The sequence below is a fragment of the Mobula hypostoma genome, chromosome 15, assembly GCF_963921235.1.
Source record: "Mobula hypostoma chromosome 15, sMobHyp1.1, whole genome shotgun sequence".
NCBI lineage: Eukaryota > Metazoa > Chordata > Chondrichthyes > Myliobatiformes > Myliobatidae > Mobula > Mobula hypostoma.
Window position 1 is genome coordinate 76,556,378 of NC_086111.1, and position 13,693 is coordinate 76,570,070.

Sequence of the window (13,693 nt, forward strand, 5' to 3'; positions counted from 1 at the left end):
AGGCTGCTCCACGAGGCGAGAGAAGAGATTGCTGAGCCTCTGGCTAGGATCTTTATGTCCTTATTGTCCACGGAAATGGTACTGGAGGATTGGAGGGAGGTGAATGTTGTCCCCTTGTTCAAAAAAGGTAGTAGGGATAGTCCGGGTAATTATAGACCAGTGAGCCTTAGGGCTGTGGTGGGAAAGCTGTTGGAAAAGATTCTTACAGATAGGATCTCTGGGCATTTAGAGAATCATGGTCTGTTCAGGGACAGTCAGCATGGCTTTGTGAAGGGCAGATCGTGTTTAACAAGCCTGATAGAGTTCTTTGAGGAGGTGACCAGGCATATAGATGAGGGTAGTGCAATAGATGTGATCTATATGGATGTTAGTAAGGCATTTGACAAGATTCCACACAGTAGGCTTATTCAGAAAGTCAGAAGGCATAGGATCCAGGGAAGTTTGGCCAGGTGGATTCAGAACTGGCTTGTCTGCAGAAGGCAGAGGGTCATGGTGGAGGTGATACATTCGAAATGGAGGGTTGTGACTAGTGGTGTCCCACAAGGATTGGATCTGGGACCTCTATTTTTCGTGATTTTTATTAATGACCTGGATGTGGGGGTAGAAGGGTGGGTTGGCAAGTTTGCAGATGACACAAAAGTTGGTGGTGTTGTGGATAATGTGGAGGATTGTCGAAGATTGCAGAGAGATATTGATAGGATGCAGAAGTGGCAGATGGAGTTCAACCCAGAGAAGTGTGAGGTGGTACACTTTGGAAGGACAAACTCCAAGGCAGAGTACAAAGTAAATGGCAGGATACTTGGAAGTGTGGAGGAGCAGAGGGATCTGGGAGTACATGTCCACAGACCCTGGAAGCTGCCTCACAGGTAGATAGGGTAGTTAAGAAAGCTTATGGAGTGTTAGTTTTCATAAGTTGAGGGATAGAGTTTAAGAGTCGCGATGTAATGATGCAGCTCTATAAAACTCTGGTTAGGCCACACTTGGAGTATTCTGTCCAGTTCTGGTCGCCTCACTATAGGAAGGACGTGGAAGTATTGCAAAGGGTGCAGAGGGCATTTACCAGGATGCTGCCTGGTTTAGAGAGTATGCATTATGACCAGGGATTAAGGGAGTAAGGGCTTTACTCTTTGGAGAGAAGGAGGATGAGAGGAGACATGACAGAGGTATACAAGATATTAAGAGGAATAGATAGAATGGACAGCCAGCGCCTCTTCCCCAGGGCACCACTGCTTAATTCAAGAGGATATGGCTTTAAGGTAAGTGGTGGAAAGTTCAAGGGGGATATTAGAGGAAGGTATTTTACTCAGAGAGTGGTTGGTGTGTGGAATGCACTGCCTGAGTCAATGGTGGAGGCAGCTACACTAGTGAAATTTAAGAGACTACTAGACAGGTATATGGAGGAATTTAAGGTGGGGGGTTATATGGGAGGCAGGGTTTAAGGGCTGGCAATATATTGTGGGCCGAAGGGCCTGTACTGTGCTGTATTGTTCTATGTTCTATCTCTCTAGAGCAAGGGGTTTAGATGGGGTGGAGTTTGTTAGGTGTGTTTAGGAAGGTTTCCTGACACAATATGCAGATAAGCCTACAAGAGGAGAGGCTGTACTTGATCTAGTATTGGGAAATGAACCTGGTCAGGTGTCAGGTCTCTCAGTGAGAGAGCATTTTGGAGATACTGATCAGAATTCTATCTCCTTTCCCATAGCATTGAAGAGGGATAGGAACAGACAAGTTAGAAAAGTGATTAATTGAAGATATCAGGCAGGAACTTGGAAGCATAAATTGGGAACAGATGTTCTCAGGGAAATGTACGGCAGAAACGTGACAAAGGTTCAGGGAATATTTGCGTGACGTTCTTCATAGGTACGTTCCAATGAGACAGGGAAAGGATGGTAGGGTACAGGAATGGTGATGCACAAAGGCTGTTGTAAATCTAGTCAAGAAGGAAAGAAAAGCTTACGAAAGGTTAAAAAATAGGTAATGATAGAGATCTAGAAGATTATAAGGACAGCAGGAAGGAGTTTAAGAATGAGATTAGGAGAGCCAGAAGGGGCCATGAGAAAGCCCTGGCAGGCAGGATTAAGGAAAACCCCAAGGCATTCTACAAGTATGTGAAGAGCAAGAGGATAAGACGTGAGAGAATAGGACCAATCAAGTGTGACAGTGGAAAAGTGTATGTGGAACTGGAGGAGATAGCAGAGATACTTAATGAATACTTTGCTTCAGTATTCACTATGGAAAAGGATCTTGGTGATTGTAGGGATGACTTACAGCAGATTGAAAAGTTTCAGCATATAGAAATTAAGAAAGAGGGTGTGCTGGAGCTTTTGGAAAGCATCAAGTTGGATATGCCTCCAGGACTGGACGAGATGTACCCCAGGCTACTGTGGGAGGCAAGGGAGGAGATTGCTGAGCCTCTGGCAATGATCTTTGCATCATCAATGGGGTCAAGGGTGTGTCCGGAGGATTGGAGGGTTCCTTTATTCAAGTGTAACTCTCGGTTTGGCTAGCGGCTAATTCTACTCTCCCCCCACCAAATTAAGTCATGTCCTCTTGACGTTGAGATAATTTGCCAACCCATCCTGCAAAACACAAAGCCCATTCCGGGTGTAAAAGGCAGTGACATAGCTGCCCAACGCAGCAGGGGTCACACTCTGTTCCCCTGGTGCTATGTAGGCCAACCTATCCGGTGGTCTCCTAATTCTCTGAGACCTCCGCACCCCATCATCTAAGTCTTCAGGTCCGACACTACTGGGGATACTTCCGGTCTACCTGGCAATGCCTCCCCCAATCTATCACTCGTGCCCACCTGCAACTCGGAGCCCTCTGTCCTGTGATCAAACCCCCCTTCCTCCCCTGCAGAGTCCCGCTGCAACCCAGGCTGCCCACAGTTAGCCCCCCACCCCAACATCACCTGTCTCAGTGGGAGAAGGGCCAGGAGTCTCTTCCTCAATCAATGGGGTGTTAGCGAAAGGCAGCGTATACCACACATCCAGGTCCTCATCCTCCGAATCAGTACCCCTCTCAGGGGTGGGGGCTGGCCTAGCCTCGCCTGTTGGGGCCCCAATAGTACACAATATGCGATTAAACGATTAAGCTTTATAATTCTTACTTTGACTACATGGTTAGTAAAGAAAACAAAAAAAAAGTAGAAAAAGGGCCCAATCCAATGAAGTCTGTTGCACAAAGTTGGAGCTCACTGATAAGACGGTCGTCCACCATCGACCTCCTCCGATCATCGCTGCCCTTCGGACCCTCGCTCCAAGTCCACCCCGTCCGGCGGTCTACCCACTCTCTCCATTTGCGTCTTCTCTCCTCATCCCTCCCCGGGAAAAAGACCGCAAAAATCTGTCTTCCAGACTCAAATTCAATTCCACGATTGATGAAGGCCAATACACTGTACGCCTTCTTAACCACAGAGTCAACCTGCGCAGCTGCTTTGAGTGTCCTATGGACTCGGACCCCAAGATCCCTCTGATCCTCCGCACTGCCAAGGGTCTTACCTTAAATACTATATTCCGCCATCATATTCGACCTTCCAAAATGAACCATCTCACACTTATCTGGGTTGAACTCCATCTGCCACTTCTCAGCCCAGTTTTGCATCCTATCAATGTCCCGCCGTAACCTCTGACAGCCCTCCACATTATCCATGACACCCCCAACCTTTGTGTCATCAGCAAATTTACTAACCCATCCCTCCACTTCCTCATCCAGGTCATTTATAAAAATCATGAAGAGTAAGGGTTCCAGAACAGATTCCCGAGGCACACCACTGGTGACTGACCTCCATGCAGAATATGACCCGTCTACAACCACTCTTTGCCTTCTGTGGGCAAGCCAGTTCTGGATCCACAAAGCAACATCCCCTTGGATCCCATGCCTCCTTACTTTCTCAATAAGCCTTGCATGGGGTACCTTATCTGAGTTCCAATTTTGAGAAACTGCAATTCTGGGTAGCAATGAATCTATCAATAATATCTCCAAGGAGAGACTTTTACCTCAAATCTGCATCCTAGATTTAGGAGCGACCCCCTCAAGGCAGTGAGGAGTGTGAGGGAGGGATAGCGCTGAGTACTCAGTGTTCCTTCTCTCCAGTGACTACCATCAATTGATAGTAAGATCTGGGAAGTGATCTCAAGGCTTCTCGAGAAGCCCCATGAGATGTCAATTTTATTTTTAGAGTTATCAAAGAGCAAGCACATTCATAGTGCAAACAACCTTGCATTTTTTTTCCACAGCAAACATTTAGCTCCTTTAGTGACTGACAAACCAGCAGTTGAACCAGATACTGATCCATGAAGTGTCGCTGTCAGTCACATGTAACCAACCAAAAACCTAAATGCACATGGAGACCTAAAATGGTTACAACAAAACATATGTCTATAAAGACAAGAATTTCAGAAAGATTATAGTAGGGAAAGAGGCTTTTCAACCCATTAAACTGCTGCCAAGCCGGTCTGTGTGCAATCCAGGCAGAATCATCCTCCGACAGTTCAGGTTTCCCAATCAGGTTCAATATCAGTGGCATATGTTGTGAAATTTGTTATTTTGTGGCAGCACTGCACAATATATAATAAAAACATAATAAAAATCACAAAAAGTATTTGTAAAAAATTAAATTAAAGAAGTAGTGCAATAATTGAGGGAAAAATTATGAGGTAGTGTTCATTCCTTCATCAGCCATTCAGAAATCTGATTCTGGAGGTTGTTACATACCCCGTAACTGGGTTGCCAAACCAGCAGAAATGGATCACTCAGTTGGAGTCTGGATTACTAGAACTAAGCAAGTTTTATTAAAGAAACAAGCAACACAGTACTGTAATCAAAAGGATAATGAATGCAACAGTTCAGCAATGATAAACATACATGTACACAGAATTCAGATCACAGGATCAATCAAGCTCTATCGTTGACTAGGGGTAAATGACCAGTTTCAAAGTGACGCAAAGTTCAGTTCAATTTAGTTCAGTTCAGTTCGCAGTAATCGCTGCCGTGGCGATGGACAGTGGGGGGGAAGGAGAGGGAAAGCAAAACGAATGAATATTCAAGGCTTCCACACAGACCTTCGCAGTCAGCTTTCGGGCGAGTCCTTTGTGATGTCATCTGAGGTCACCGACCGTGACCCCTCCGTTTCCAGATATGATCATTTCCCTGCGGTGAACCTGGCACCGAGGCAAGGGTGGACACACACCAGGTTCCCGCCGATCGTGCCTTTCCACCCTGTGCGTTTATGGCCCGATACTTCCCACCGACTTGTGAGAGACGCACCGCTTCCAGGGTCTCGTTACCTCGGGTGTCGTGTGTGTTGCCTTAGCGAACCTGTCCCTTTTTATCCCCCTGCTGGGGTATCGCCTGTCCATCACTTCAAACAGTTCAGGGTTCAAAGGGGGAGCCGATCTTGACAGCTCTCCTTCCCCTTCATTAACATCTCCAAATGCTGCTCCATTGTTTTCCTTATCTCTCTCTCTCCTGAAGACAGGTGGCAGACCAACTGCTGATCCCACTGGTGCCAGCACAGGACAGCTACATCTTAATCTATGTGTATTCTTGTCACAAGGTGAAGAAGCTGTTCTTGAATGTTAAGCGTGTGTCTTCAGGCTCCTGTACCACCTCCTTGATTTCCCTTCCTCAGTGAGAAGAGGGCATGTCCTCGGTGATAAGGGTCCTAATGATGGATGTCACCTTTCTGAGTCTTTGTCTTTTCAATCTGTCCTGGATGGTGGAGAGGCCAGTGTCCATGATGGAGCTACTTTCCTGATCCTGTCCATTGGCTCCTCGATACTACACGGTGATACAACCAGTTAGAATGCTCCCCACATTAATTATGTAGAAATATGGAAATGTCTTAGGTGACATTCAAATTCTCTACAAACTCTTAATGAAGTATTTCTGCTGTTGTGTCTTTTATTTTTTTTATTTTATTGAGATACAGCACCGAGTAGGCCCTTCCAAGCCTTCAAACGGTGCCGCCCAGTAATCCCCCAATGTAACCCTGGCCTAATCGTGGGACAATTTACAATGACCAATTAACCTACCAACCAGTACGTCTTTGGACTGTGGGAGGAAACTCATGCAATCACGGGGAGAACGAATAGGCAACGGCAGAAATTGAACCTGTGTCGCCTGTACTGTAAAGCATTGTGCTAACCACTATGCTACCACGCTTTCTTTGTAATTGCATCAATGTGTGGGCCTAGAATAGACCTTCAGAGATGTTGACGCCCAGGGACACCATCTACACTTCGGATCTGTTAATGAGGGCTGGTGTCTGTCAGAAGCTCACAATTAATCCTTCAGTCTTCATGATGTTGAGTGCAAGGTTGTTGCTGAGACGCCACTCAATCTGCTGGCTGGCTCACTCCTGTACGTCTCATCATCACCATTAGAAATTCTGCCAACAATAGCTGTGTCATCAGCAAATTTATAGATGGCATTTGAGCTGTGCCTAGCCACACTGTCGTGGGTGTAGAGAGAGTAGGGCAGTGAGTGAAGCACGCATCTTTGAGGTGATTGTCAGCAAGCTGGAGGTGCTACTCGGATCTGAACTGACTGTGGTCTCCCAGTAAGGAAGGCAGGATCCATTTGCAGAGGGTGGTGCAGAGGCCCAGTTTTTGGAGCTTGTTGATTAGTACTGAGGTTATGATGGTGGTGAATGCTGAACTGTAATCAATAAACAGCAGTCTGACATAGATATTGCTATTGTTCAGGTGATGCAAGACTGAGTGGAGAGCCAGTGAAATTGCATCTGCTGTGGACCTATTGTGGCAATAGGCAAATTACAGTGAGTCAAGGTCCTTGCTTAGGCAGGAATTGATTCTGCTACTGTTTTACCTTGTCCTACTTCAGTGCACTGTGTAAGGAATACATAGAAACATTGAAAACCTACAGCACAATACAGGCCCTTCGGCCCACAAAGCCGTGCGGAACATGTCCTTACCTCAGAAATTACCTAGGGTTACCCATAGCCCTCCATTTTTCTAAGCTCCATGTACCTATCCAGGAGTCTCTTAAAAGACCCTATCGTATCCACCTCCACCACCGTCGCCGGCACTCACCACCCTCTGCGTAAAAAACAGACTTACCCCTGACATCTCCTCTGTACCTAAATTCATGTTTTTCACTATTCCTCTGTACATGTGATAATCATTACTTTTCCCTGAAGCAGAACAGAGATAGCATTTCCGTGGTCCTGACCTTTTATTCCACCAGCCAATGCACCCAGTACATAATTCTTAGACAGCTCCACCGTCACATCTTCACTTCCTCAACTTGTTGTGCTTTACACAGGGGACCACTTTGTCCATGACTTCCTGGCTTGCTCATTCTTCCCTGCCCATGTCTCCCTTCTTAGGCTCTTTCCCTTGAAACGGCAGGAGGTGCAACACTTGTCCCGGCATCTCACCCCACCAAAGACCCTTCCAGTCATCCAAGTGAGGCAGAGAACTCCAACAGTCTTGTTTATTTATTCAGTCTCCCTATATGGTCTCGTCTACATCAGTGAGACCAAGTACAGGCAATGGGACTGTTTTATTCAGTGCTTCCAATGCGATCTCCTCTACATCAGCGAGACCTAGCGCAGACAATGGGACAGTTTGGCAGAGAACCTGTGCTCCATCCGCTATGGCCATCTAGAGCTTCCGGTGGTCAGCAATTTTCATTTCCCTCATTCCCACATCGACTTGTCTGTCCTTGACTTCCTCCACTGCAAGGGTGAGGCTAAACACAAACTAGGGTACTTTGTATTCTGCCTGGGTTCCAATTTCAGTAACGTACCTCTCTGTTGTCTCTATTCTCTCATGATCTACCTGGGTCCTCCTACACGCACCCTCTCTCCCCTCCTCCACATACTTCATCAGCCCATTACCACCCCCCTTTCCCATCTGCCTTTTACCTCCCTTATTTGCTCCTGATCCACCTTCCTTTCCTGTCTGTTTCCACCATCAACTGCTCTTTTACTGCCACCTGCCTCCGTCGCTATTTCCACCCATTCCTTGTCTACCTGTCTTTCTCCACTGGATCCACCTGTCACTTGCCAGCTCTTGCTCACCCCCTTCTCCTTTTACCTTTAGACTGGCTATCTCTGTTCTATCTTTCAGTCCAGATGAGGGGGTCCTAACCTGGGGTTCATGGACCTCTTGGTTAATGGTAGGGATCCGTGGTATAAAAAGGTCGGGAAGCCCTGGTCGAGATGAAGAATCTCGACCCAAAACACTGACTGTCATAAATGTTGCTTGATCTGCTGAGTTCCCCCAGCTGCTCTCTTTTATTTTTAAAACTCCACATCTGTCTTGAATACTTTGCTTTGCATGTGCTTTTCAAGACTGATACCATTTGCCATTCTTTATGACCACCATTTCTTTGATATTGGAGAGTTGGAGCTAAACAGAGCTATTAACTTTATTTCTCTTCCCACAGATCTGACTTGACCTGAGTAATTTGCTATTTTCTGTTTTTATTTTGGATTTCCAGTGTATGCATCTTCACTTTGATTTTTTTAATGTGGAATCTCATGCTGCTTGTGGAACCCAAGATGCCAATGCAGTGTCTCGGACACTGAAACTTTATCAGACTTTCTGCTGCCTGTCCCTCGTCAATTTGCTGTAGTTTTGCAGAATTTGTATGTTTCTGATTGGAATGCCATGTACCGAACTAAAACCCATGTGGATTAAATTGTTGTCTTTGCCCTCATTGAAAATAGCTTCTAAAATGAGCTTACATTTCTCAAATAGTTTCAGGGAAAACATTTGTAAACAGTTGAGGTTTGTTTTGTAATCCATTGTCTTTCATTGGCAGTGAAACGTTTTCGAGAGCCAAAGTACGAGAGGCGTCCGTGGAAGATATGGCAAGTATCGAGTGTTATAAGGCTGTAGGAGCTATACCCCAGATACTATGGGTAGCTCAATATTGCCTTGTCAGGGGATGCTATGAATGGGGAATGGCGTTCAATGTTTGTTCTTGTAAATTTCCTTTCACTGGTCAGCTTGCCTAATTGTCATAACACTAAAAGATGCTATCAATCAGCATGTCTTTCCAAGCACAAGTAATTGAGCACTAAGTTGAAAGAAGAAAACCAAATAGTGCAGAACAATGAAATGCATTTGTGCCAAGGTTGCATATTTCCTTAACGAGTGTGCCAAGTTAGCCTGCTACCACTGCAGTACTTGTATTCCAATTGAATATTTTGTTAAAGAATTTAAGTTGCCTTGGCCCTGAGTGCAGGTGAATTTCCAAGGCTGTCAAATGCATTTGCAAATGTTAATTTGAAATGGCACATTTGACGACCAGCAAGCTGGGGAAATGTGGGACAGGATGAACTTGATGGTATCAGGGCAGTTTTTGTCACTGCAGCCAGCCAGGTATCAGGAGCAGCCCCGTTTTCCACACCTTGCTGATGTGCTGGAGAGGGACCCAGTGCAAATGACTGACAATCTTGGGGCAACAAAGAATCTGCTCTGATGTGCCAGCTAATGAGATTGTCATTTTAAAGGACATGGCTCACGTCTAGATTCGTTGTAGTTAGAAATGGCAGCTAGGTTTTTTTTTGCCTTCATCATTTATGAAATCCCATTGCACTTCACAAAAATCCCCTTCCACTCCCACCTCCCTGCTTGCTGAACAGGTCACCACCCTCTCACACAACCATCCCTGTTCCTCTAATAATGCCTACAAGTGAAGTTCATTCCCCCTATTCTGTCATCAGAATGCCATGGCTGGCCCATTGTCCACTTGACAAACCAAAGCTATGCTCGTGCCCTCTCTCCTACTCAGCTCCCCAATGACTCCACTCTTCAGGAGTCACCCTTTGTTTCTGTGTATCCATTGTTGTCTTGCTCATTCCCTGCCTCGTCACAGTGCAGTGGAATCACCCTTAACCCCAGTGATTATCAGAAGCTTCTGTTCAGACTGTATTCAAACCCCCAGATTTTAATCAGCTTGCACCAATGTTTTCAATGGCTGTTCGACTCAACTCTCTCTTTTCTTGACTCCATTCAGAGCGTCTCTAATAGTTGAACATTGCGTTTGCAGGTTTTTGGATACCTCAAAGCAAGCAATTGGCATGCTGTTCATCCACTTTGCCAATGTTTACTTGTCAGACCTGACTGAAGAGGACCCATGTTCACTGTGAGTGTGCCCAGAGTCTGATACCAACAGTCACTCATGAACTTGTCACTTTATTCACAGTTCTAAGTTCAAATTCAATTTTCTTAACAAAATACATATAGGTCACCATATACAATCCTGTGGTCATACTCAGCAGCTCTATGGAGTAGTAACTACAGTATAAAAAAGCTCAGTGAAACATCAACTAGAGTGCAGAACACGTCAAAATGTGCAAATGCAAATGTAAATAAATAGTAATAAATAACGAGAACATGAAATAACAAAATAAAGAGTCCTTAAAGTAAGATAATTTGTTGTGGGAACACCTTAATGGATGGGCAAATGAGTATAAAACTTTTGGTTCAAGAGCGTGATGGCTGTGGGACAGCAATAACTGTTTTGGAACCGGGTGGTGCGAGTCCTGAGGCTCCCATACCTTCTACCTGTTAGCAGCAGCGAGAAAAGGCCTGGATGGTGAGGATTTTGAATATTCATCATTACCCTTGAAACCATGCTGACATTGATTTTTATATACTTTATGCAAGGCAGCAGAAAGGAAATATTAGACCAGTTAACCTAACCTCAGTGGTTGGGAAGATGTTTGAGTCAATTGTTAAGGATGAGGTTATGGAATACTTGGTCAGCCAGGCTTCCTTAAGGGAAAATCGTGCCTGACGAACCTGTTGGAATTCTTTGAGGAGATTACAAGTAGGATAGAAACATAGAAACATAGAAAATAGGTGCAGGAGTGGGCCATTCGGTCCCTTCGAGCCTGCACCACCATTTATTATGATCATGGCTGATCATCCAACTCAGAACCCTGCCCCAGCCTTCCCTCCATACCCTCTGATCCCCGTAGCCACAAGGGCCATATCTAACTCCCTCTTAAATATAGCCAATGAACTGGCCTCAACTGTTTCCTGTGGCAGAGAATTCCACAGATTCACCACTCTCTGTGTGAAGAAGTTTTTCCTAATCTCGGTCCTAAAAGGCTTCCCCTCTATCCTCAAATTGTGGCCCCTCGTTCTGGACTTCCCCAACATCGGGAACAATCTTCCTGCATCTAGCCTGTCCAATCCCTTTAGGATTTTATACGTTTCAATCAGATCCCCCCTCAATCTTCTAAATTCCAACGAGTACAAGCCCAGTTCATCCAGTCTTTCTTCATATGAAAGTCCTGCCATCCCAGGAATCAATCTGGTGAACCTTCTTTGTACTCCCTCTATGGCAAAGATGTCTTTCCTCAGATTAGGGGACCAAAACTGCACACAATACTCCAGGTGCGGTCTCACCAAGGCCTTGTACAACTGCAGTAGTACCTCCCTGCTCCTGTACTCGAATCCTCTCGCTATAAATGCCAGCATACCATTTGCCTTTTTCACTGCCTGCTGTACCTGCATGCCCACTTTCAATGACTGGTGTATAATGACACCCAGGTCTCGTTGCACCTCCCCTTTTCCTAATCGGCCATCATTCAGATAATAATCTGTTTTCCTATTTTTGCCACCAAAGTGGATAACTTCACATTTATCCACATTAAATTGCATCTGCCATGAATTTGCCCACTCACCCAACCTATCCAAGTCACCCTGCATCCTCTTAGCATCCTCCTCACAGCTAACACTGCCACCCAGCTTCGTGTCATCCGCAAACTTGGAGATGCTGCATTTAATTCCCTCATCCAAGTCATTAATATATATTGTAAACAACTGGGGTCCCAGCACTCAGCCTTGCGGTACCCCACTAGTCACCGCCTGCCATTCTGAAAAGGTCCCGTTTATTCCCACTCTTTGCTTCCTGTCTGCTAACCAATTCTCCACCCACACCAATACCTTACCCCCAATACTGTGTGCTTTAAGTTTACACACTGTGTGGGACCTTGTCAAAAGCCTTTTGAAAATCCAAATATACCACATCCACTGGTTCTCCCCTATCCACTCTACTAGTTACATCCTCAAAAAATTCTATGAGATTCGTCAGACATGATTTTCCTTTCACAAATCCATGCTGACTTTGTCCGATGATTTCACCGCTTTCCAAATGAGCTGTTATCACATCCTTGATAACTGACTCCAGCAGTTTCCCCACCACCGACGTTAGGCTAACCGGTCTATAATTCCCCGGTTTCTCTCTCCCTCCTTTTTTAAAAAGTGGGGTTACATTAGCCACTCTCCAATCCTCAGGAACTAGTCCAGAATCTAACGAGTTTTGAAAAATTATCACTAATGCATCCACTATTTCTTGGGCTACTTCCTTCGGCACTCTGGGATGCAGACCATCTGGCCCTGGGGATTTATCTGCCTTTAATCCCTTCAATTTACCTAACACCACTTCCCTACTAACATGTATTTCCCTCAGTTCCTCCATCTCACTGGACCCTCTGTCCCCTACTATTTCTGGAAGATTATTTATGTCCTCCTTAGTGAAGACAGAACCAAAGTAATTATTCAATTGGTCTGCTATGTCCTTGCTCCCCATAATCAATTCACCTGTTTCTGTCTGTAGGGGACCTACATTTGTCTTTACCAGTCTTTTCCTTTTTACATATCTATAAAAGCTTTTACAGTCCATTTTTATGTTCCCTGCCAGTTTTCTCTCATAATCTTTTTTCCCCTTCCTAATTAAGCCATTTGTCCTCCTCTGCTGAACTCTGAATTTCTCCCAGTCCTCAGGTGAGCCACTTTCTCTGGCTAATTTGTATGCTTCTTCTTTGGAATTGATACTATCCCTAATTTCTCTTGTCAACCACGGGTGCACTACCTTCCTTGATTTATTCTTTTTCCAAACTGGGATGAACAATTGTTGTAGTTCATCCATGCAACCTTTAAATGCTTGCCATTGCATATCCACCGTCAATCCTTTAAGTGTCATTTGCCAGTCTATCTTAGCTAATTCACGTCTCATACCTTCAAAGTTACCCCTCTTTAAGTTCAGAACCTTTGTTTCTGAATTAACTATGTCACTCTAGATAAAGGGGATGTAGTGGATGTCACATAATTGGACTTTCAGAAGACCTTGACAAGGTGTCACACATGAAGCTGCTTACCAAGTTAAGAGCCCACGGTATTACAGGAAAGTTACTGACGTGGTTAGAGCATTGGCTGATTGGTAGGAGGCAGTGAGTGGGAATAAAAGGATCCTTTACTGCTTGGCTGGCAATGACTAGTGGTGTTCCACGGGGGTCGGATGTTTCCCATGGTGGGGGAGTCTAGGAAAAGAGGGCACAGCTTCGAGATGGAGGGGCATTCATTTAAAACAAAGATGCAGATAAATTTCTTTAACCGTAGGGTGGTGAATTTGTGGAATTTGCTATCATAGGCAACTGTGAAGGCCAGGTCGTAGGGTGTATCGATGGCACAGATTGGTAGGTTCTTGATTGGACATGGCATCAAAGGTTACATAGAGAAGACCTGAGTGTGGGGCTGAGGAGGGGGAAACGGGATCAACCACAATTGAATGGCAGAGCAGACTCGATGGGCTGAATGGCCTAATTCTGCTCCTATGTCTTATGGTCTTCTATCCATGACCAATCAAGAATCTATTAACCTCTTTCTTAAATATATATAAAGTCTTGGTCTCCACAGCTACATGT

General features: G+C 45.1%; 1 protein-coding gene across 1 annotated transcript in view; it reads right to left on the reverse strand.

Moving 5' to 3' along the window:
- Positions 1-4,861: 4,861 nt before the first annotated feature.
- Positions 4,862-13,693, reverse strand: part of LOC134357148 (zinc finger protein 214-like) — a 47,960-nt gene continuing 39,128 nt past the window's right edge. The window contains exon 2 of the transcript XR_010020527.1: positions 4,862-5,781. The gene's annotated coding sequence lies outside the window, so the exon portion shown is untranslated. The remainder of the gene's footprint in view (positions 5,782-13,693) is intronic.